Raw genomic sequence first — 25,687 nt, forward strand, 5'->3', positions numbered from 1 at the left:
GTCTAATTGCTCTGGCCAGTGTTTCAAGAACTATGTTAAACAGAAGTGGTGCAAGAGGGCATACCTGTCTTGTTCCAGTTTTTAGAGGGAATGCCTTCAATTTTTCTCTATTTAGAATGATGTTGGCCTGGTACTTAGCGTAGATAGCCTTTACAATGTTGAGCTATGTTCTGTTACCTCTAGTTTTTCTAGTGTTTTGAACATGAAGGGGTGCTGGATTTTGTCAAATGCTTTTTCTGCATCTATTGAGATGATCGTGTGATTCTTATCTTTGAGTCTATTGATGTGAGTAATTACGTTTATTAATTTCTTTAAGGCTCAGATTTATTTATTCAGAACCAAATAAGATGAGATATTATTAAAAAGGGAAGAAAGAAGTGGATTTAAAAAAAAGTCTTCTTACATTTTCATTTGTAATTTACAGTCAGGTGCAATGGTGCACATCTGTAATCCTAATGCTTCAGAGGCTGAGGCAGGAGGATTGCAAGTTTGAGTCTGGCTTTCGGAACTTAGTGAGACCCTATGCAACTTGCTGAGACTCTGTCTTAAAATACAAAAGGTTGGGGATGTGGCTCAGTGATAAAGTGCCTCTGAGTTCAATCCCAGGTCTCAACCCCCCCCCAAAAAAAAAAAAATCCTAACTTACCTTTCTACACCTGAGTATGTATTGAAAGTTTGTGAAATTTCATCTTGTATTTTTAGTGATTTCAAATTGACATCCATGTCCTGAAATCCAGAATACCACATAAGAAACAGAGAAACTGTATCTTGCATTATTGTTGAAGAATATGAATTCATTTCTTCAAAAAAAAATGTGGTGGATAAATGTATAAATAAGGATTTACAAAAACATCAGTTTCTGTCCTTCATAAGGTGGAGAATTTGACAGGGGATAATAGTTTGTTGTTGTTTTCTGGATGTGGCGGGTTCAGGTTAACTGTATGGTTTTTGGTATCAGCAATGAAACCCACAGGTGCTTAACCACTGAGCCACATCCCCTGCTGCTGCTGCTTTTTTTTTTTTTTTTTTTTTTTTTGGTGTGTGTGTTGAGACAGGGTCTTGCTAAGTTGCTAAGGGCCTCAGACCCATGAGTCACTGGGTTTACAGATGTGTTCCATGGCTCCTGGCTTCCTACTAAATTTTAAGGACAATTATAGCAGTACCTGAAATACTGAAATGTGATGATTTAATCACTAAATAATTTACCATTGAATTAGTAAATGACACCTATTTTCTGGGAAGGATATATACATGTTTCTGAAAAAGAGAGCTGATTCCCTTCACAAGCACTCTCACCATGTCACCTAATTCCTGTTCCCTCCCAAGTGCCTCCTCCTTGGGCCACCCCTTTGGGAACTGGACTTTTAGCTTATGAAGTTTGGGAGTTACATAAATACTCTGTCTACACTCACTGTGATTTGTCCAACATTTTGGCTGGTCTTAGATATTGTCTACAATTTCTATTTTTTGAAGTAGTATTTCATAAGTTCACCAACAAGCACAGCATACTGGTCCTGGATTCCACAGAATTTTCTAAAATACTCATTGTTTCTTTCTGAGAGTGTAGATCATGGGGGAAGTTCAGTCTCCTTGGTAAGAAACTGTATTGTCTCTATGCCTCTAATTTTGTGCATTTTCTATTATAATAATTTTTTATCATTCATTAGATGTATTTTAGTTTTTGTGTTCTGTTAGAGTCTGTAAACAAGTCAAAATAACACCTGGCATTTTGCCAGGGGAATGTTAGAGTTCATAAACAAGTCTGGATGGTGCCTGGCAAAATGCCAGAGGGAGTGGTTTGAGAAGTAACAAAACCGAGCCATTAAGTGGGGAGATTCCTTATTGGTTGACTGATGTATCTAGTTTATGCTAATTAGATAAGCTGTGTGGAATGTATAAATACCGCTCCTGTCCTGCAATAAATGGCTCCCACTCCTGCTGTATCAATCTACACAAGTTGCTCGTCACCCCCCAGTTATTTTGCTGCAGCCGGACTGCGGCAGTTTTCCTTTTCTTTTTTTTTTTTGTGTGTGTGTGTATATGTGGACTGCTGGGGATTGAACTCAGGGCCTCATGCATGCTTGGAAAATGCTCTACTATCAAGCTAGCCCAAGAAAACTAGTGTATAGACTGCTATTTATTTACTCATGTATTGAGTGTTGGGGATTCAAGCCTGGGATAAGAGAGTTATCCTTCAAAAAATACTTTCCACTTTATGAAAGGGTTTTCCAGGTGGGTGGGTATTTTACTCAGGATTAAAAATAGAGGCAATTGAGCACTGAGCACATCCAGCACATTTTTAAAAATTTACTTTAAATTTTTGTTTTTGTTGTAGATGGACAGAATACCTTTAATTTGTTGATCTTTATTCGGTGCCTCACACATGCTAGGCAAGTGCCCTGCCACTGAGCAACAGCCCCAGTATGCCCATTTTTATTTTTGATAAAGACCAATTCTAACTAAATTTCTGACAGTCTCCACTGGGAGCTGGCTTTGAGACATTTGTGAAGTGAGTATGTTTCATTTCTTTGAATGTTAATGTCCAGGTGCTTTGGAAACATTTTCCAAAAGAGTATGTCTTCCACTGATTTTCCTTTGCTTCTTTGTCAAAGATCAGTGGAATGTATTTATATAGTGTCAAATACTACACCATCTTGATGATTGTAGTTTTTTTGTACTTCTTAACCTCAGGTAGTGTCCATCCTGTGAATTTAGTATTCATTACTGTGTTGGTTGTTCTGAGTCTTTCATGACCGAAAATCTAACTAAAAGATATTTTATTGGGATTTTATTGAATGCATCACTAAAATTGGTATGACTTGATGATAAAACTATTTCCATCTATGAACATGAAATATCTCCACATATTTGCATTGTCTTTTATACTCTCCCTAGAAGCTTGCAGTTTTTGTCATAGAGATTTTTTCAGATTGATATTGAGTATTTCTCTATTTTTTTTTCCTTTGTGCTATATAAGTGGTGTGTGTTGTTGTTAATGTTTTTTTTTTTTTTTTTTCTGTTGCTAGGTGTTGGACTCAGCGGTGCTCTACCATTGAGCTACATCCCCAGTTTTTTTTTTTTTTTTTTTTTTTTTTTTTGAGACAGTCTTACTGAATAGCCCAGGCTGGCCTCAAAGCTGTGATACACCTGTCTTTGGCCCCTGAGTCCATGAATCTTAGGCATGGCTTTTGTGCCCAGATTGCTGCTGCCATCAGTATAATGATAGTGAAGGACTTCAAGACCCCAGGCACAACATTAGGTGACCTAATCCCTAAGCCTAAAAACTGCAAGATGCTCCCTCCCCCAAACCCCATGTCAGAACCCCTCCAGCAGCGCATAACACCTCAGGTGTTGCACAAAGTTACCACAAGATGTTCCATGTAGATAACCCTAACAGGCCCCCTACCACAAAATGTTCCTTTCAGACAGCCCTACTGGTTAAACTTGAGAACTAGGTTTGAAAACAGGAACTAGAAGGACCAAGCTTGAGCAAACAGGGAGAAAACAGGAACCAAAAAGAGCAGGGTGTGATTTTAGGGCTTTTCCGAGAACAAAAAGTCGAAAAACAAGTTTACCCCCTAGGTGACCCACCTGCTGGATTCAGAGGAACCAATAGAAAAGCTGTTGCTGTGCTAAGCTAAGAACTAACCCACTTGTACCCTATAAAAGATCTGTACCCCAAAGCCCGGTGTGCCAGTTCACCGAAGCTCCGGCTGAGGTTTCGCTGAGCACCCGCAGGCGCCTGTGTATCAATAAATCGCCTCTTGCTTTTGCAGCCAGTGTCTCGTGTGCTTTTCCTTGGACAGGGAGTTGGAGGGTCTTTCAATAGTCCTACTTATTAACCTTGTGTTGTACAACCCTAATGTCATCTTGTTTATTTTCATAATTCTTTGGTTTATTTCACATAATGTAGAGAATCATACTGTCTCTTTTTAAGTTTTTTTTTAGAGAGAGGGGAGAGAGAGAGAGAGAGAGAGAGAGAGAGAGAGAGAATTTTTAATATTTATTTTTTAGTTTTTGGTGGACACAACATCTTTGTATGTGGTGCTGAGGATCGAACCCGGGCCGCACGCATGCCAGGCAAGTGCGCTACCACTTGAGCCACATCCCCAGCCCTCATGCTGCCTCTTGATGAAGAAATTTGTGGGTTTTTTTCTGATCTTGAGTGCATTATTTCATTATTCTTGACTTTAACTGTTGATAAACTCATGATGTTTATTATTTAGCTTTTTGTGGTAGTGGATGCTGTTAACTGGGTTTTAAATTTTGAATCAGCCTTGCAGAGGTGTCCTGACTCCCTCTTGGGGAGGGATTATTTATAATTTTTTTTTTTATATTTTTGGATTCAGTTAAGTAACGTTTATGGAGGAATTTTGCATTTATGATCTTGAGTAATTCATGGTTTTCTTATTTTATCTGTTTAATTTTGATAATATCATAACATATGCCTCAGAAGAAATTAGAATGTGCTTACTCTGCTTCTGTGTTCCAGAAAAAGAAAGTACAAAATTAGTGGCAGTTCTTCAGTGTCTTGTGGAAGCCTGTATGACTCTCAGAGCCTTGTGTTTTCTTTTTTGTGTAGTACTTAGGTATTGAGTCAGTTCGTTCAGTAGGCATGGGCTCGTCTGTTTTGTGTATTTCTCTTTCTGCAGAAGCTGTAGAAGATTGTCTTTCTTAAAGAATCGGCTCAGTTCCTCTAAGTTATCTGATTGTGTCAAGCACATGTTCACAATGTTCTTGAATTGCCCATGAATGGTAAGGATGGCTCGTTTAAACCTAATGGGTTTCTCTGTCTTGTTTTTTAAATTTTTCAATGTTATTGTATTTTTTATACCTTTATTGTATTTAGTTCTTATATGTGATGGTGAGGATTGAACCCAGTGAATCATAGATGCCAGGCAAGTGCTCTACCACTGAGCCATAATCCCAGCCCCTCTTCTCCATTTTCCTAGCCTCATATCAGTTCATCAGGGATGCTGATGTTCATGAAGAACTTGGTTTTGCAGACATCTGATTTCCTGATTGTGGTTTCATCACCACCCTCTCTTTTACTTTCCTGTGCTTAACTTTCATTTACCTTGCTCTTTTTTCTCTGGTTTCCTGAAGTAGAAGGTTCCATGATTGCTTTTAGGTCTTCTTTTCTGAAATGTGCTTTGGATGCCTTCGATACCACAGAAGCACCATCTGTGAATTTTTTCCACATTGACTTTTCCATTTTATTTTCCTCAAAATGGTCAACTTTTCCCTTGAGTGAACTCTTCCTCCTGTTTACAGACCTGTTTCACCTCCCGTTTCCTGGAGGCTTTCCAGCTGCTCTGATCTAGTTTCTGATTTAACTCCTGTGTTTTCTGAGCATGATCTAGATTTCACTGGTGTTTTTTTTTTTTTTTTTTTTTTTTTTAAGAGAGAGAGATGAAGGGAGAGAGAGAGAATTTTTAATATTTATTTATTTTGTTTTTTAGTTTTCGGCGGACACAACATCTTTGTATATGGTGCTGAGGATCGAACCCCGGCTGCATGTATGCCAGGCGAGCACGCTACCACTTGAGCCACATCCCCAGCCCCAGATTTCACTGGTGTTGCATGCTTGTTGAGGTGGGGTTTATGGCTTGGAGTGTGGCTGTTCTGGGTAGCATTGCTATGACCCTGAGAAGGCTTTGTGCTTTGCTGTTGGCTGATGGCCAGAGAAGCCCTGCTGTCTGCAGATATGCTGCGTGGTCTCATACCCGACTGAGTTGTGCTGATGTCTCCCAGTGTAACTGTGGATTCCTCATCGTCCTGGGCAGTTCTGTGTGTTTCCACCTGATATATTCTGACTCTGTTTCAGGGGCATGCATATTAAAAATTCTAGAAAGTTTATTGAAATTTGAGCCTAGTGCCACCACAGTGGCATATGCCTGTAACCCCAGCATCACAGGAGGCTTAGGCCAGAGGGAAGTAAGTTCAAAGCCTGTCTCAGTAACATAGGCCCTGAACTGCCTAGAGATTTTTCTGTCTCAAGATAAAAATAAAATTAAAAGAGCTGGGGATGTGGCTCAGTGTTTAAGCACCCCTGGGTTCAATCCCTCATCCAATAAACAAACAAACAATGAAATAAATGAAAAGAAAAAAAAATTAGCTTAGGCATCCTAGAGCCTGATCTTTCTCAGGGATGGTCAATCTCAATTGGTTTATTTTCCATTCATGAGCCATGATTTCCTGTCTCTCAGTATTCTTTTTAAACTTTTGTTGTTGTTGAAAAGTGAATGAAATGTGTTTCTCCCCTTTCTCCTATGGTGCTATTCCTGTTTGTTGAAGGCTTTCTGTGTTTTTCTAGAGATATATGTTATATGTGCTCTGTGTAATGAGTTAGTGTTTGTTCACTCATTTGACAGATTTTTCTGAATGGCAGTGTGGTAGGGCAGAATGGAAACTGCAGCAGTTTCAGAGCTGACAGGCTGTTTTTCACCTGACACACAGCAGCTCTGCTTACTGACACTTCACGTGGAGGCTTAAGAAGCTACAGGTGCCTGTAACAAGATAACCTCAGCAGCAGAAGGAGCCAACAAAGTAGCCAGGAGTGAACAATCCCTTTTAGTCTTACAAGTCCCTAATCTAAATGAGCTGAGTCCTTAGGCTTTTGACAAGCTTGTGCCCACATAAGGAATATAAAATTGACCCTCCAATATATCACCCAACTCCCTTGCCTTGATGTCCTCAAAACTTGCTTATGTATAAAAGTAAAAGCCTGCTGTGCTCAGGGCTCAGGCTTGGGGAATTATTCCTCTGAGCTGTGGTGCCACTAATAAACTGTTGATTCCAGATCTCGGGATCGTGGCCCTCATTTGCCCCTAAAACAGAAGCTAGGAAAGAGCCATAGAAATAGCAAAAGCTCAGTTGTCATGTTTTCTGTTGTTGTTGTTGGATTTTTTTTTTTGGTAGTTATTCTGGGGCCTCTGCTTGAACACACAGTGGAGCTGTTTAAAACTCTGCTGTGCCTTTACTCTGCAGAACCATCCTGGGGAGCAGCCAGTGCTGAGCATGTGGGTCTTGGTCCTCTCTGAAGGGATTTCTCTTGGCCTCTGTGTGCTTGCTTCCTTCCTTAGAACACCTTAGTTGTTTTATTTTGGAGAAGGATACTATGGTGTGGACCCTTGGGTGCTTAATCAATGAGCCACAGCCACAGCCCTCACCTTTTATATATATGCATTTATTTATTTATTATTTATTTATTTTTTTACCCTATATACATTTTGCAGATTCACATCCATTACACATCCACTTTTTTACCTATTGCCATACTAGTGTATGTTGTATTCTGCAGCCTTTCCTTTCCACTACTATCTCCCCTCCCCTCCCCTTCCCTTCCCTCCCCTCCCCTCCCTTCCCCTCCCCTTCCCTCCCCTCCCATCTTCTCTCCCTACCCCATCTACTATAATTCATTTCTCTCTCTTGTTTTTTTCCCCTTTCCCCTCACTTCCTCTTATATATAATTTTGTATAACAATGAGGGTCTCCTTCCTTTACCATGTAATTTCCCTTCTCTCTCTCTTTCCCTCCCCCCTCTCCTCCCTGTTTAGTGGTGATCTTCTTCTCATGCTCTTCCTCTCTATTCTGTTCTTAGTTGCTCTCCTTATATCAAAGAAGACATTTGGCATTCATTTTCTTGGGATTGGCTAGCTTCACTTAGCAGAATCTGCTCTAGTGCCATCCATTTCCCTGCAAATTCCATGATTTTGTCAATTTCAGTGCAGAATAATACTCCATTGTGTATAAATGCCACATTTTTTTATCCATTCATTTACTGAAGGCATCTAGGTTGGTTCCACAATCTAGCTATTGTGAATTGTGCTGCTATGAACATCGATATAGCAGTATCCCTATAGTACACCCTTTTAAGGTATTCAGGGAATAGTCTAAGAAGGGCAATAGCTGGGTCAAATGGTGGTTCCATTCCCAGCTTTCCCAGGAATCTCCATACTGCTTTCCAAATTGGCTGCACCAATTTGCAGTCCCATCAGCAATGTACAAGTGTACCCTTTTCCCCACACCCTTTCCAGCACTTGTTGTTATTTGATTTCATAAAAGCTGCCAATCTTACAGGAGTGAGATGGTATCTTAGGGTGGTTTTGATTTGCATTTCTCTGACTGCTAGAGATGGTGAGCATTTTTTCATGTACTTGTTGATTGATTGTATGTCCTCCTCTGAGAAGTGTCTGTTCAGGTCCTTGGCCCATTTGTTGATTGGGTTATTTGTTATCTTATTGTATAATTTTTTGAGTTCTTTGTATACTCTGGATATTAGGGCTCTATCTGAAGTGTGAGGAGTAAAATTTTTTTCCCATGATGTAGGCTCCCTATTTACCTTTCTTATTGTTTGTCTTGCTGAGAAAAAACTTTTTAGTTTAAGCAAGTCCCATTTGTTGATTCTTGTTGTTAACTCTTGTGCTATGGGTGTCCTATTAAGGAATTTGGAGCCCGACCCCACAATATGTAGATCAGAGCCAGCTTTTTCTTCTATCAGATGCAGAGTCTCTGATTTGATATCAAGCTCCTTGATCCATTTTGAGTTAACTTTTTTGCATGTCGAGAGAAGGGGATTCAGTTTCGTTTTGTTGCATATGGATTTCCAGTTTTCCTACACCACTTGTTAAAGATGCTATCCTTCCTCCATTGCATGCTTTTAGACCCTTTATCAAATATAAGATAGTTGTAACTTTGTGGATTAGTCTCTGTGTCCTCTATTCTGTACCATTGGTCCACCCACCTGTTTTGGTACCAGTATCATGCTGTTTTTGTTACTATTGCTCTGTAATATAGTTTGAAATCTGGTATCGCTATACCGCCTGATTCACACTTCCTGCTTAGAGTTGCTTTTGCTATTCTAGGTCTTTTATTTTTCCATATGAATTTCATGATTGCTTTCTCTATTTCTACAAGAAATGTCATTGGGATTTTGATTGGCATTGCATTGAACCTATAGAGAACTTTTGGTAATATCGCCATTTTGATGATGTTAGTTCTGCCTATCCATGAACAGGGTATATTTTTCCATCTTCTAAGATCTTCTTCTATTTCTCTCATTAGGGTTCTGTAGTTTTCATTGTATAAATCTTTCACCTCTTTTGTTAGGTTGATTCCCAAGCATTTTATTTTTTTTGAGGACATTATGAATGGGGTGTTTTTCCTCATTTCCATTTCAGAAGTTTTGTCGCTGATATACAGGAATGCCTTGGATTTATGCATGTTGATTTTATATCCTGCCACTTTGCTGAATTCATTTATTAGTTCTAGTAGTTTCTTTGTAGACCCCTTTTGGTCTTCTAGGTATAGAACCATGTTATCTGCAAATAGTGATAATTTAAGTTCCTCTTTTCCTATTTTTATGCCTTTAATTTCTTTCATCTGTCTAATTGCTCTGGCCAGTGTTTCAAGGACTATATAGAATAGAAGTGGTGATAGAGGGAATCCCTATCTTGTTCCAGATTTTAGAGGGAATGCCTTCAATTTTTCTCCATTCAGAATGATGGTAGTCTGAGGCTTAGCATAGATAGCTCTTACACTGTTGAGTTAAGTTCCTGTTATCCCTAGTTTTTCTAGTGTTTTGAAAATAAAGGGATGCTGTATTTTGTCAAATGCTTTTTCTGTGTCTATCGAGATGATCATATGGTTCTTATCTTTAAGTCTATTGATATGGTGAATAACATTTACTGATTTCAGTATATTGAACCATCCTTGCATCCGAGGGATGAATCCTACTTGATCATGGTGCACAATTTTTTTGATGTGTTTTTGTATCCGATTTGCCAGAATTTTATTGAGGATTTTTGCATCTAGGTTCATTAGAGATATTGGTCTGTAGTTTTCTTTCTTTGAGGTGTCTTTGTCTGGTTTCGGAATCAGGGTGATGTTGGCCTCATAGAATGAATTTGGAAGGGCTCCCTCTTTTTCTATTTCCTGAAATAACTTGAAAAGTATTGGTTTTAATTCTTCTTTAAAGGTTTTGTAAAACTCCACTGTATACCCATCCAGTCCTGGGCTTTTCTTGGTTGATAGTCCTTTGATTGCTTCTTCTATTTCATCCATTGATATTGGTCTGTTCAAATTGTTTGTATCCTCCTGATTCAGTCTGGGCAAATCATATGACTTAAGAAATTTATTGATGTCTTCACTGTCTTCTATTTTATTGGAATATAGGGTTTCAAAATAATTTCTAATTGTCTTCTGTTTTCTGTAGCATCTGTTGTGATATTTCCTTTTTCATCCCGTATATTAGTAATCTGAGTTCTCTCTCTTCTTCTCTTCATTAGCATGGCTAAGGGTCTGTCGATCTTATTTGTTTTTTCAAAGAACCAACTTTTAGTTTTGTCAATTTTTTCAATAGTTTCTTTTGTTTCAATTTCATTGATTTCCGCTCTGATTTTAATTATTTCTTGCCTTCTGCTATATTTGCTGTTGTTTTGTTCTTCCTTTTCTAGGGCTTTGAGATGAAGTGTGAGCTCATTTATTTGTTGTTTTTTTCTTTTTTTGAGGAATGACCTCCAGGCAATGAATTTCCCTCTTAAACTGTTTCCCTCTTAAAACTGTTCTTAAAACTGTTTTCAATTTTTCCCATAGATTGCAATATGTTGTGTCTGTATTTTCATTTGTCTCTAAGAATTTTTTGATTTCCTCCTTTATGTCTTCTGTAACCCATTGATCATTCAGTAACATATTGTTCATTTTCCATGAGATGGATGATTTTTCCTTCCTTCTTTTATCGTTGATTTCCAGTTTCATTCCATTATGATCAGATAAAATGCATGGTATTATCTCCACCCCTTTACATTTACTGATGGTTGCCCTATGTTAAGCATCTCTTTATGTTATCACTGATACTGTACAGTTCTAACAATATGTGCTAAAGATGTTTCATCACTTAAAGGAAATAACTCTCTGGTAGAGCTGATTACAGGGGTCCATTTAAACAAGGATGGAATGAAAAGAGCTCTTAAACACCTAATGGGCCTGTCAATAGGCCCACTGTTCCTGGATATGGTCCCTCCTCTCCCTGATGGAGGCCATGCCTTCAAGAGCAAATCTACATTCCAAGCCAGTCACCATCACCATTGATTATGTGGCATAAACGGGTGGGAGTGGAGCTACATCAACATGCTCCGCAGTGCCAGAGGAGCAGCACTGCTTTAATTCAGTAAAGTTGAATTTGTATAGAAATTTTCCTCTTCAAAAAACCTGGAAACTCAAACACCTAATAATTTCAGGTGAAGGTTTTCTACTCACTGTGAGTCACATTTTATTTAGTAGATTTGTCAGAGTCCAGCTCCGGCAAGGGGTCTCAGGAGATGAATGGATGGTGAGGCAGCAGCGATAGGCAGCCGAAAAACAACACGGACACAAAGTGAAGGTGCTGAATCCCAATCTTTACTTGTGAAGTTAATCATATATACTTTTCATTTTGGCAGACTCCCAGTATTTTGTGGTTATAAATCAGGAATCATTATTCAAAGAAACAAAGTATTACTTAGCTACAATTAGATAAATAGAATATATCGTGGCTTATGCATAAGCAAGCATTTTTACTTTCAGTTCACATTTTGCTTTGAGCTGTTTCTGCTTAGTTAGCTTTTAATAATAGTTAGAAATGTCCCAGACTATTGGCCTATACCTTGACTATTCTTTCTTGACTTACTGACTAGAACTGGCACTGCGGTTATGGCATGTGGTTAACTTGAAAAGAGAGGCTACTAATTTTAATCAAACAAGAGTAAGAACACCAAACCATTGTGCACAGGAACAAGAACAAGTTGCCCAGTACCAAGCACTAATCTGTCTTCTTGATATTAATTTTTCTTCTCTAGATTTTAATTTAATTTCTGAAAAACTTCCTTGACTGTTTTCCTATAGGGGATTTCTCATTAAACATTAATAATTTACATTCCACAGATGAATCATTGCATTTAGAGCAAACATATTCATTCTTTGGAAGTGGTTGCATTAATTGGGAAAGTCATGTTTTTTCCTTCATACTTAATGGTCATATGAGAAGTCGCAACTATACTTATTAACAGGAATTAAAAAACAAACCAGCCCATTCCCAGAAACATACTGCACTCCTCCAGAAGTTTTATACCTTGCACCATCCACCTCAGTAGGGCCTTTCCTTTGCCTGAGTCAGGGGAGGGGCGCAGCATAGATTGATAATATAATAATTCCACTTCTACACCTTTTTCTACTTAATAGAGTTACAATTTCTTTTTGAATGTGAGTGTTTTCTTTTAAAAACTGAGAGCCACATTCCTAATTCTATATATACAATTCATAGTATTTATAAGATTCGAATCAAGAAACTGTCAAAATAATATTGAAAATTGTCTTCACAGATGTACATCTGGTCTAACTGGAATGCATGCTGAACTCTTTTCTGTAAACATCGTCATCATCGAGAGGAACGGGATCACTGCTAGTGGCCAGACATTATCTAAAGAGGGCCTGGAGCTGGGAGGTGGGTGCCCAGATCTCCATGGTGCCCAGTGCAGGACATGCCCCATCCATGTCCTGGTGAGTGTGAGTGTGCCTCACCTCTGCTCCACAGGAACTTTCCTTCCACTTAAACTGCTGCAAACTCACTGGCCCCTAGAAAGGCTGTGCCCCAAATATAGCAGACAAGCAAATGAGGAGCAAGTGGAAGGCTCCTAAAGCTTCTGCTTCCACAAGAACCCTACGTACTGTCACTTTTATTTTGCAAGCATGAGTCCTGAAGTGACGCTGACATCAAAGAGGAAGAAAAAGGTTTACTGCTCATGGTGCATCAAGGGAAATCTTCCCCTTGTCTTCAGATAGTGATCACACCTCCTCAGTCATATAGGAAGACACCACATGTGGATAAATCTGTACTTTCCATTCTGTGTTTTGGTACAAGTGCACATTTGACACAATGTGAAAAGACAAACACAATGTCTTACTGTCAGAATTCTGACTCACTTCTCTCCCACAACTGTAGACATAGCTGGTCATACACTCAAGTTGATTCCCTGTGTTGTACATCATTCCCCTTGGAGTAGTGAAGGGGGATTTGCTGTTCATAGCACGTGACTTCCTGAAATAGGGTCCACATCAAGCAGAACACTGCTCACAGAGTAGGCTGGGAACAGCAGAGCTCCGACATCACCACACAGCATTCACCAGTAAACACAGGTGCCAAGTCAAGGGTCAGGGAAAGACAAGGCCTTGCTGAGAATCAGAAAGACAATTAGAGGAACAAAGCCCAGTGAACAGAGAAGTCCGAAGTCACAATCAAAGCACCAGCAACACAACTGGGTGTGTACTCTGGTTCTCCTTAGTTCAAAGTTTGAAAGGTGAATCTATTAAAAATAACCATTATTTGTTCAAAAGTATGCAAAATACAAGGTTATAGATCATGACATCTTACCTTGAATATATGAGGAGGGAATGGAGTTGAAATGGAGTATTCACATTTATGTATTTATATTTGTGGTTCTGGTGACAGAGCACAGGTCCTTATGCATCCTAGACAAGTGCTGTACAACAGAGAGACACCTGTCTTGTTTTAGTTTTTTTTTTCTTATTTTTGAAGGTAATCAAAGTTAAGTAACCGTTTGATTAATATAACCTGATATTACTATAAAATAGTCTCTACAGAGTTTGTGGTAATCACTAAGCAAAAAACCTGATGCAATGAAAATCAAAAGCAAAGATTCAAAACATAACAATAGATGAAATTGCTTAACTACATGGAATTCAGTAAGAAAAAAAAAAGAATTAACATACAGCAAAAATAGAAAAAAAAACAAGGGAAAGTAATAAGTTCTTACCTATTAATAATTACATCATTTGAACATAAAATGAATAAATTGAACATACAATGAATAAATACTTTGATTCTAAAATGTTAAGCAGCTGAATGGTTAAAAACACCAAAGAGCAACCCAATGTGCTTCTAAGAGACCCCTCACATGTGAGAAAACACAGAAGAAAGTGATGGAAAGAAGAGGATATTCCATGAATGGAAGCCAAAGAGAGCAGCCACCTAGGCTTGAATTCAAATAAAATGACTGAAGCTGAAAGAAACAAGAGTAGAAGTCACCATATTTATACAGGAGATGATTCAGCAGGAGAATAAAACATACCCAATATATAAAGCAACACTCTTTGCTGTGAGGACAGAGACAGCAGTGTAATAACGACAGGCACCTTCAACACTTGCCTTCAGCAATGGGAACCTCAACCAGACAGAAATCCAACATGGCAGCCCTGGGTTTAACTGCACCTGAAACCAAGTGGATGCAGTGGGCAGGCAAGAACATGGCCCCCAACGTGTTCTTATCCAAAGACTCTGGCATCTACCAAAGGAGATGGTGTTAGACCAGGACACAAAGAAAAGACCACTGACTCCAACTAAAATCAAATTAAAACAAGCTTATTATTTCAACCACCCGGGCTGCCTCTCCCATCAAAAAATGCAGGAACAAGACAGAACTGCAGCTTTCTTGTAGTCCAGCTTTATAGTGCAGAAAGTTACACAAAGGGGTGTCACAGATAACAAAATTCTGAGGAGCATAACACTAATGCTAGTTTACATTTTTGCTGGCCCTGACATCAAAATTTATGAAGGTCATTAGAGCCTCAGTGAGGGTCCTTATCTTGGCCAGGGAAGGCCAAGATTTATGAAGCATCATTAAAGTTTAGAGAAGGCTGCTATCTGGTCAGAGAGAGCCAGGCATGGGTGAGTTCAAGGCATGGGCAGGCATTCCAAGCAAGATCAGAATTTGCAGTAATTTATAGTAAAGCTAAAATTACATTTTAGTGTCGCGAGATGGCTCCCAATTTTAAGAGGGAATCAGACTGGGCCTATCACAATAAAATTTTTAACTGGTTCACCAAACACTGCACAGAAATACCTTAAAAGGTAAAATGGCAAAGGGAAAACAAAATAAATTGAAAGAACACAAAATCAGCAGTTCAATAGAGCAAATAAACTAGTAACTTGTAACGAGAGCATGAGTACATTTTGGGAGGTGCCATTTCAGTAAATCCTCGTGTTGGAATCACATAGCATGTGTCTTGCCCAGCCAATTTCTGAAGGCCCCCTTGACATCTTTATTCCTCACGCTGTAGATGAGGGGGTTCAGCACAGGAGTAAAGATGGTGTAAAATGCAGAGACTACTTTGCTGTGGCCCACTGAGTGGTAGGACCTGGGTCTCATGTAAATGACCATGAGGGTGCCATAGAACATCCCTACCACAACCAGGTGAGAGGAGCAGGTGGTTAAGGCTTTCTTTCTGGCTGCAGCAGAATGCATTCTTAACACAGCAGCCAGGATGAGACTGTATGAGGCCACAATGAGAGACAGAGGTATCAAGAGCATCAGGATGCAACAGATGTACATGAAAAACTCAAAAACAGTGGTGTCCGCACAGACAAGGCGCATCAACGAAGGTGCCTCACAGAAAAGTGGTCTATCTCCCTGGAGTGGCAGTAGGGGAAGCTCAGAGCTGCACTGGCTTGCAACAGCCCATGAATCCCTCCCAAAAGCCAGGAGCCTGCTACTAGTTGGGAACACAGCTTGTGGCTCATGAGAACATGGTAGCACAATGGGTGGCATATGGCCACATAGCGGTCATAGGACATGGCTGCCAGGAGGAAGCACTCTCGCCCTCCCAGAGTGAGGAACAAGAAGATCTGGGAAACACAGTCAGCAGGAGAGATGGATCTGGAGTTCAGCAGGTAGTTGGCTGCCATTTTGGGGATGATGGTGGAGACCAGCATCAAGTCCATGAGGGAGAGCTGGCTGAGCAGGAAGTACATGGGGGTGTGAAGTCTGGGGTCTGTGTGGATGAGCAGGATCATCAGGATTTTGCCCACCACGGAGGCGATGAAGGTCATGAACACCAGAGAAACAGGACTTGATGGGTCTTTGTGTAGTCAAAGAGCCCCAGGAGAATGAAGTTCATCGCTGTGGGGTCAGTGGAGTTCTCCATGGCTATGGGCAACCTGGAAGTCAGGAGAATGTCTGAGGAATTTGGCCTGGTTAAAATGAGGATCTGGAACTTCCTTAAAATGGCTTGCTCACCTGACAGAAAGCCTTATCCTGAAGGCTTAGTTATTTAATTTTCTTCTTTCCAGCAAAACATTTTCCTTAGCATTCCATGGTTCATAGCTGCCAGGAGTTTAGTATGTTCTCAATTCCAGCTAAATTAGAAAAAATGTATACACGGCTTTTATACAAGGCTCTCTCTCAGGCTGCAGCAGAGTGCTAGTCTGAGAAGGCTGATGCTTTGGCCTGTGATTGCCAGTGTGATGCCTTTCATGTCATCCTGGCCCAAAGAAGCCATGTTGTGTAATCCCAGGTTTCTACATTGGAATATCTCCCTGTTGGAGGACTTTTGAATTCATGTAGATTAGTGGATGTTGCATTTTCTCTTGTGATTGTAACTTTTCAGTTTTCTCACACTTGTATTTAAGGGAGTTTCTGGAGATTTCCTTCAATACTAGGATGAATTGAAATTTAAAATTTAAATAAGCAATCTAAACAAAAATGTATAACCACTGAAATCAGACTTTGCTGTTTAGGAAAGAAAACATGACTAAATTTCTCTATTCCACAAAGGCAGGGGTGTGCCCCACCACGCCCACCTCCTCACCTGGTCACCACTTCTCCTCCTGATCAGGAGCCATTAGTCAGTACAACACCCTCCGGGCAACTGTCTTCTACATCTAGTAGGTACTCAAAGAGCTGCTATGTTAGACTGAAAATTCCTATTTAAAAAGTTGATAATTTCTTAGGGGAACTTAAATAACATGAAGAAACAAACTGTGCTACTTGCAGGCTCTCACACTTAAGTAATCCTAGGTTCTTACAGGCAGGAGACAAGCGCAAGTCTGTTAATTAAGACTGGTCCAAACAAGCTTCTTCACATGAAGTTAGTGTGGATTACGAACAGGACACATAGCCTCTCTGTTAATCATAGAGATGGCTCTCTTGTAATGAAACCTCCAGATTGTGTTTCTCTGCCATGATATCCTTCATGGGTGAAAGGCTCTCTTCTCACACCTCAGTGAGATTTATCTTCTCCTTATAAATTTAAGTTTGTACAGAGAATAATGGATTAATGACTACCAATAAAACAATGTGGGGGTTCAGTCATAATCTATGTGTAGCAGGCCATTTCTGATTTATTTTTTCAATTTAATTAAAACCCAAGATAAATTTTGTAATTGGGCAGCACACCTCTAATAAACACTGCAGCTATAGTGACTAATGTAGTATGCCAACAATGTTCTTTAAATTTAAATACTTAGATGTTCTTGTTATCAAGACAGCCATTGTTCTAATTATCATAATATTTAACATTATTGTTATAATATTGAACATATTACTATCATGCTCTCTTAATTGCATATGTATGTATATATACATCCAGTTTACCAATTCTTAATCACTGCTGCATCAGTGAGCCATTATGCATATAGCTTATTATACTTAAAAGTGCCTGATAACTCTCTAATACTCATATTGTGATCTAAGTCCTTTATATGTGGTAAGACTTTCTGTAGTAATCAATCTTAAATTGTTGCCTTTATTCTTTGAGGATAAATGAATCCCTTACTTTCTCACTATATTCAGCTGTCAATCTTTTTCAATTCCTGCAGCTGTGATGTTGTTAGGTATTTTCAAGAGCAGTAATAATTTGCCAGTCATAAAACCATGAAAATAAGTTTTGAGTCACATTTCCCAAGGTACCAAGTCAGAAACTGTTCTACTCCTTGACGCCTGGATTAATCTGCAAACTCATTGTAAAATATTTCCCTCTTCTTTCTATTGAAAATATTTCTTACACATCTTGTTATTTATACACAATTGCTTTATTTTATCATTTGTATATATTGTAGATATCTTCCCTGAACTATTTTATAGAATCCAAAATTTTATAACACTATTTAGGACCAAACTTTGCATTATATACACCCATATTGGTGGACTTACATGCTGTTACTCATATGTGGATGGGGGTGCATTATGTGAGTAGCTTTTCAAATCTGAATGCTCTGCATAATTTTGGGATAAAGGTGCCACTGATTGCTATGTAAACTATATTTATAATCACTGCGAGTTTGGTATTGATTTTCACTGTTAGCAAATAGTGCTCTCATATATCTCAGTCTTACAAATGCACTGGTCCAAGCTTGTCTTCCCACTGCTTGGTGTGGATGGAAAGGCTGTGCTCTGTGACTGGCTCAACCACAGATGAAGGAGGGCTTGCTGTGGCTAAGCCAGGCAACACAGTGTACTGTGGACAGAGGTGTGATTATGGGTGGCTAAATTAGACTGAGAGTGGAAGGAAAGCATCCAAGTCCTGCACAAATCTACTCAGAAAAGGTGTGTGAGATGTGGGCAGTTCACCAGCCCCCTGAGACATGCCCTAGCAGGTCCCAGACTCCGGAGAACCTCACACTGCCCTGGAGGCTACAGAACCGGCTTCCAGCTGCTGTGGGTTCACTCTCTAACCAGTGTTTTATAAAAACAGCAACAGCTGTGCCAACATCAGCTTCCTATGAAATGTGCAAGCATAAAATACTTCAATGTAATTTACACTCTCTATTCATATGTGAAGAAGAAAATCATTTGACACTAAAAGTATTTTAAAACATTTTTGTGATCTGATTTGAAATTTTCACTCACTGAACACTCCTTTCTATTTAATTTTCCACATGAAGTATCCTGTGGAATGTCTGCATATTAACAAGTGGACACCTAAAATCCAGAAATTTATGTGAGTTGTTAAGACAAATTCTAAAAATTAAAGAACTAATATGTATTTGTCTTCCTTTCCTTATCTCAATAGAATTATTTCTTTAATTATATGTATACAGAAATATAGATTTGTGGTCTGGGGACTTAACTTTGAAAAATCTATATATCGTACCAGTAATTGGATAAAATTAGGCAACTTAAATCAATATTAACCTCAACTTTATTCTGTACAGACTGGACAGCCTAACAATATGTATTAGGATAGTATGCACTTCTTCCATTGTTTGGTGGTTACAAAAGAAAATTCATGCAAAAACATTGTAGCATGCATCACCCTTCAGTTCCACAAATATCACCCATAATTATTAGGTTTAGAATATTATTAAAATTGGTCATGAATAGATACTGCCTACCCAAATATTTTGGAAAAATAAATAAATACTTTAGGATTAAAATAGTGTGTGTGTGTGTGTGTGTATGTATGTATGTATGTGTATATATATATATATATATATATATATATATATATACACATACACTGAAAAGACAATACTTTCAAAATCACTTTGGACTCTGAACTTTGTCCATGTCTCATAAAGTCTTTGAATACACAACAGTCCCACAAGAGCACCGGTAATTTAATCATTGTAAGGCTATTGTGCCCTTTGATTATTAGTCTTGAAATTCTTCATAAATTACCAAATTAATTTTAATTAGTAAAATTAATATACTTAAACAATTGAACTAGTAAAATTAAAATTAATATGCTAAACAATTATATTGAGTTAATATATCATGGATATTTTCATGTACACTATAATTTTCACAATTTTTTTTTCAAATTTGGAAGCAATTAGTCAAATTATAAAATCCTAGAATGTGTTCATGACAAAAAAAAAAAAAAAGATGTTGTGACCAAATGAATACAATTATGTGTGTCTCCATACATTTAATTTCAAGAAACATTTGTGGGGACAAAGAATTGTCAGTTCACTGCCCTTTTCCTCTCCAAATTGAAAACAATAACATCCTGATGTTGCTTATGTCCCAATTACATAAGCTTTGTGATTATGGAGAGCTCACTTCTTACATCTACAGAGTATGTCCACCCACTTTATTGTGGCTCCCCAGAATGATAAAAGCTGCAATCTTTCCACCGAAGGCGCAAGTCACATATCTTGCTGAGCAATACTTAGATTTGTCCTGAATAGGGTAGTTTTCTTCAATCAGTCACAGAATTTACCATAAAGCACCCTTCACTAGGTCTTCCAGGGACAGAATGGTAGCTTGCTTCCAACATGGAAGATGACAGCTGTAGCAAATATCGCCCTAAGCCCCACTTGGTCAAGGATCATCTTATCTAATGTGATACCAGATAAATACAGCAGACTGTGCTTACATTTTAGAATTGCAGATGTAGAAAGAGAGTATTTAGAAAATGTTTTTTTTTTTTGTTTGTTTGTTTCCTGAAAAATCAAAGGGAAATGTTTGTTCTTAAACTAGAGAACATGACTCCAGAATGCAGGCCTGAGAGAGTCCTCCTAGGTTTCCCCATTCCCAGGTTTCATTGCAATTACAACAGTGTCAAGGTGCATGTACTGAATAAATCAAATAACATGAAATAAATAATGTACTTTCCAAGGTTTATGCTGCTCCAAGGATAAGCTTTCTGGCAACTGACAAGTTAATTCAAGTAGGGCACACCACTGTGATAGTCATTATCAGCAGATGCAGTGCCCCAAACAACCTTATTGCACATAGAAGTAGGTGAGAAATACTTTATTAATTTACCACAAATGAAAACTCTTTGACTATAGGAATGCTGACCTAACCCATGGGAAGCAGTGGCTCTGTCCCCCTTGTAGTTTTAATCACTAGCCAACCCGTCAGTGTGTTCCAGTGAACCCCCATTCCACAGGAGTGGCTTGAGGGCAATCAGGTGGGCTTGTGCATGACATTATTACTGGTTTCTACTATGGCAGTGACAGGTCCTGAGGGATAGGCACACCTGTCTGCAGTCAGTGTTTTAAAATGTGGATAGAAACTGTACCCCAAAGTCATAAGGAAAACACAGGAGTGAAGACAGAGTGATTAATCTGTTACTGTTTCCTAGTCAGCTCTCACTTCATCATAGAAACCATTGCTCTCATCTACTCAAAAACTCCCAGAGTTAGGTGCACAGGTTTAAGTGAGAGGATTCACTGCATTTTTCTAACCCAGAGCTGAACCTGAGCATCTCTCACTGTTTCTGAATTCCCCATCAATATTTTTTGCCTAATTTCAACCTGATAAAATGAAATCAATATTTAATTTAAGCATAGAAAATATGTAGTCTCTGTAGAAATTGACAGGTTTAATACAATTACTGTGTATATGCACAAACATTCAGACTTCAGTTTCTCCTGGTACTATGCACTGCCTGTTGGAATAGCTTATTATCAACTACACTGAGATAATTTTAAAAATATAATGTATTCATTAACATGGGGTGAAAATGTAGAGCTAACGTTGTACCTGGAAATAACCTAAAGGAAGGAAAAACACCTTGAGTACACTGAAGTTGTCACTTCTTTAAGTTCCTTTTCAATAGAAAATGAGAACTGTTATAGAACTATGAAATTGTTACCAGGGAACCCATAGTGACAGTCACAATGGTCATGTTATTTGACAGAAGTAACAGCTATGTTTTGCAAATTTTAAAAAATGTGTTTGCAAAGAGTAAAAGGAAAGTTAAGAGATTATTGGATGAGATCAAGATACTTTAATTCTTGATTTTAAAATTAGGTACAGGCCTTAAAAATATGAAAAAAAAATTGACAGCAATGTAAGCTTTAGGGAACACTACCTCTTTCCAGCACTCAGGCTAAGTCTTGGTACTGATCTGCCTCCTGAGCAGCCACTGTGCAGGACCTGGAGCTCCCAGGCTCTCACCCTGGACTACTCTGTACTTGTATAAAAGGCACTGTTGCTTGTGTAAAATGAGAGGCACCCATCCAAAGTCCTAGAGCACCTTACCATCAGGCTTAGGAAGTCTCGACAGAAGCATGTTCAGTAGGATGGGGTGACAAGACATTTTCTCTTCTTATTAGCTCAATGCAGATGATTCTCAAATCCCAGGATATTGGATCCCTGAAGCAAACTTCCTGCAGGGCTAGTGCACTGTTATTACCAGGATATGATTCATTGAAAGGAGGCAGATTTCCAACAATAAATGAGATGGTACTTGTAAATGAATTCTCTCTTTCCTGGGAATGCAATCCAGTCTTTTGGCCTGTACTTTAGCAATATCCATGTGTCAAGAAAGATCTGAAAGTTACAGAGGATAGAGTGTCTTAGAAATACCTTTCTCTAAAATATGTTATTTTAAAGTGGAAAACAAAATTTGGACTAAATGTTACTCAAGAAAATAAAAAGTTGTGAAAGAAGTAATTCAGATGAGAACAAAATAAGTCAAAGTAAAAAACAAAATAGTTCATCTCAATATTTTATTTTGATTGTCTTGGAGTTGAATTTGTACTAATTATTTTTTTCCTTTGACTTTTATACAAATAATATCTAGACATTTTCACAACACATAAATATGTTTCATTATTTTATTTTAAAATTAAGACCTTTGCAAGCTTGCCACATGTCTTGGTGAAAATTATTATTGATTTATAAAAATTCACCAGTTAAAGATAAAACATATAGTCTGACCACCTGAAACATCATTTTTGAAATCCTATTTTTATCATTTTTATCTAATATTTTATAATTTAGCATAAAATGTTTCTATGAAACTTCAGATTCTCAATGTCATCATTCTTCCAATGGAAATGGAAGACTCTGTTAAAGGGTTTACTCTATTGCTGGGGTTGTGGTACAGTGGTAGAGTGCTTGCCTAAGATGCATGAGGCATTGGGTTTTAATCCTAGCACAACATAAAAATACTGAACAAAACAAAATGCATAGTGTAACCAAACATGTAAGTTTTATTGTTTATGTAAAATGAAAGAGGATGAAGATATATTACACAAATACACAATTAGTAAAAACAGTTCATCTTCAGCCATTGAATTAAAGTGAGTGTTTGAAAATACACAACAAACAACTGAATATATAATTTCATTTTTTTTCTTTTATACTAAATTTAATATAGCATTTTAAATGTCATATATGGTCCATGAATGAACTACCAAGTTGGGCTCATTGGGGAGACTACATGCTTTATTATTTCTTTCCAAGAATAAAAACATCCATTTTACAAAATTAAAAAAAAAAATCAGACAGTAAAATAATACAAAAATATAGAACTTTCACAGCAATCAGGGGAAGCCAAGCTAAAAACAAAATAAGTTACCAAGACACTCACTAGAAGTTCTAAAAAATAAAGTCTGATAATAATGGATGCAAAAGAATATTGAGCACTGTGGTGGTGGAAATGTCATATTAACATTCTGTTTCAGCAAACAAGTCAAGAAAAAGTTCACCACCCATCTACCTAAATAATAGTTATTAAAAACAACAACAACTTTTGATCCCACAAATAACTTTAATTTCCATAGATCCAAACTGAACATAGTCCAGACATCCTCCAAAACGCATGGGGTAACATACTGTGACATTTTAGACAATAGAAGACCTGAAGGAATTAAATGGGGTGAAGAACTGGTGAGAGCAGAGTTGCAGAGGAGTCTTTGAACTGAGAGAAAAACACAGGATGTAGGACTATTCATCATGGGGTTCCAAGGACAAGAATAGAACAGGCCAAACTAAACAATGGGATAAACAGCAGACCCATGGTCGTTCTTGAGGGTGCTTCACTGGTGGTGGAGGGACTTGGGAGGCTGGAGCATGTAGCCTTTCTTGATAACAGTGTGGAGTCTTAGGCTAGTATTTTTTGAAATTTCTTGAAAGAAAAGGCTGGGTTGTGAGCCTCCTCCTTCTTAAAAAGTATATCTCAGTTGAAACATAGATAATAATCCCAAAATTGCTGGAATAGTGAATTCACTTTTTGAGTAACAGTTCATTAAAACATGCAGGTTTATTGATAAGTAAAATGTGGGGGGCAGATCCAAGGGAATCCAATTGTTCTCCCTTATCTCTGGTTTTGTGCACCATAGACTTGGTTATCTGCAATCAATAACAAACTGAAAACTTAAACTTAAAAAATCCAGAAATACATATTCCATAAGTATAGAATCTGGCACAGCAATGCTCCAGTCTGACCTGAAAAGATGAACCTCTCCACTTAATGAGAAAAGAATTATAGGCAGAGGTTGCAGAGATCTTTGCTAAGAGTAAATATACATGTGAAACTGCAAAGAAGGAAAAAGAAAAACATGCTACTTTTGCTCTTGAACCTCAAGTTGCAAAAGTTATGGCCACAGCACTCAGTGTTCAGCCAAGGTCAACAATGTTTTCAAAGAGAGCATCAGTGGTTCCAGGTATCCCCTGGGCAATGTGGATTGTGTCTGTAATTCATAAGGAGGGGTCCCTGTAATTACCCTTCTAAAAATCCCACCAGTCACTCTGCCCAACCACAAAATCTGGGGCAATGCAGTGTATTGTTAATAAAGCCTCAAGGCCACACACTGGCCACACACTTTCTCAGGGTGCCCTTGACCTCACTGTTCCTCAAGCTGTAAATGAGGGGGTTCAGCATAGGGGTGAGAATGCTATAGAAGGCTGACACCATCTTATCATGGTGAGCTGACCTGTAGGATTTGGGTCTCTTGTAGATAAAAATGGCAGCTCCATAAAAGAGCCCCACCACAGCCAAGTGTGAGGAGCAGGTGGCAAAGGCCTTCTTGCGGGCTTCTGTGGAGCGCATGTGGAGGACAGCAGCCAGGATGAGACTGTAGGAGGTCAGGATGAGGCAGAAGGGCACCAGGAGCATCCACACACAGCAGATGTACATGACATTCTCAAAGACAGACGTGTCAGCACAAGCCAAGCGCACCAGTGTAGGGGCCTCACAGAAGAAATGGTCTATCTCTCATCTCTTGCAAAACGGGAAGCTAAGGGCAACAACTGCCTGCATCAGCCCGTCAGCTGCTCCCAGGAACCAGGACCCCGGACCCCATGGTCATCCTCAGACACAGTGGCCAGTTCATGAGCATGGGATAGCGCAGAGGGTGGCATACAGCCACATAGCAGTCATAGGACATGGCTGCTAAGAGGAAGCACTCCCCACCACCCAGAGTGAGAAGGAAGAAGATCTGCAAGCCACAGCCAGCAAGGGAGATGGACTTGATTCCAGTCAAGTAGTCAGCAGCCATTTCAGGCACAGTGGTGGAAACCAGCATGGCGTCAATGAGGGACAGTTGGCTCAGGAGGAAGTACATGGGCGTGTGGAGCCAGAGGTCCCACTGAATCAGGAGAATCATGAGAGCATTGCCCACTAGAGCCGTAAAAGCTATTGTCAGAACCATCCCAAAGAGAAACTGTTGGGCTCTGGAGTGGCCCAAGAGACCTAGGAGAATGAAGTCGGAACTGGTGTTCCCACTTTCCATGATTTCAAACAACAGAAGAGACACTGTCACTGGAAACATAGGAGAGAGATTAATTTTTTAAATGCCCCTTGTTATTTATATCCTTCTAAATAATCACATGTGTAATAATGAAACCTATTTCAAATCTTTCATCTCTCATTTTTCTTCTTGTTTTTATTTTTGGTGCTGGGGATTGAACTCAGGGGTGCTTGGCCACTGAGCCACATCCCCAGCCCTGTTTTGTATTTTATTTTGAAACAGGGTCTCACTGAGTTCCTTAGTGCCTCACCATTGCTAAAGCTGTTTTTTAACTTGCAACTCTTCTGTCTCAGTCTTCCAAGCTGCTGGGATTACAGGCATGTGCCACCACGCCTGGCTTCATCTATTTTTTAAGCGTGTTTAAATCAAGATAAAATTAACTTAAAGGTTTTTTTTTTTTTTTTGTCATTTTGAAGTTTCACAT

At 38.8% G+C, this 25,687-nt stretch overlaps 2 pseudogenes; both read right to left on the reverse strand.

Moving 5' to 3' along the window:
- Positions 1–15,043: 15,043 nt before the first annotated feature.
- LOC139705858 (olfactory receptor 2T33-like) lies at positions 15,044–15,977 on the reverse strand (annotated as a pseudogene).
- Positions 15,978–24,311: 8,334 nt separating this feature from the next.
- Positions 24,312–25,245, reverse strand: LOC139705859 (olfactory receptor 2T33-like; annotated as a pseudogene).
- Between the last annotated feature and the right edge of the window lie 442 nt (positions 25,246–25,687).

The sequence above is a fragment of the Marmota flaviventris genome, chromosome 5 (assembly GCF_047511675.1).
Source record: "Marmota flaviventris isolate mMarFla1 chromosome 5, mMarFla1.hap1, whole genome shotgun sequence".
NCBI lineage: Eukaryota > Metazoa > Chordata > Mammalia > Rodentia > Sciuridae > Marmota > Marmota flaviventris.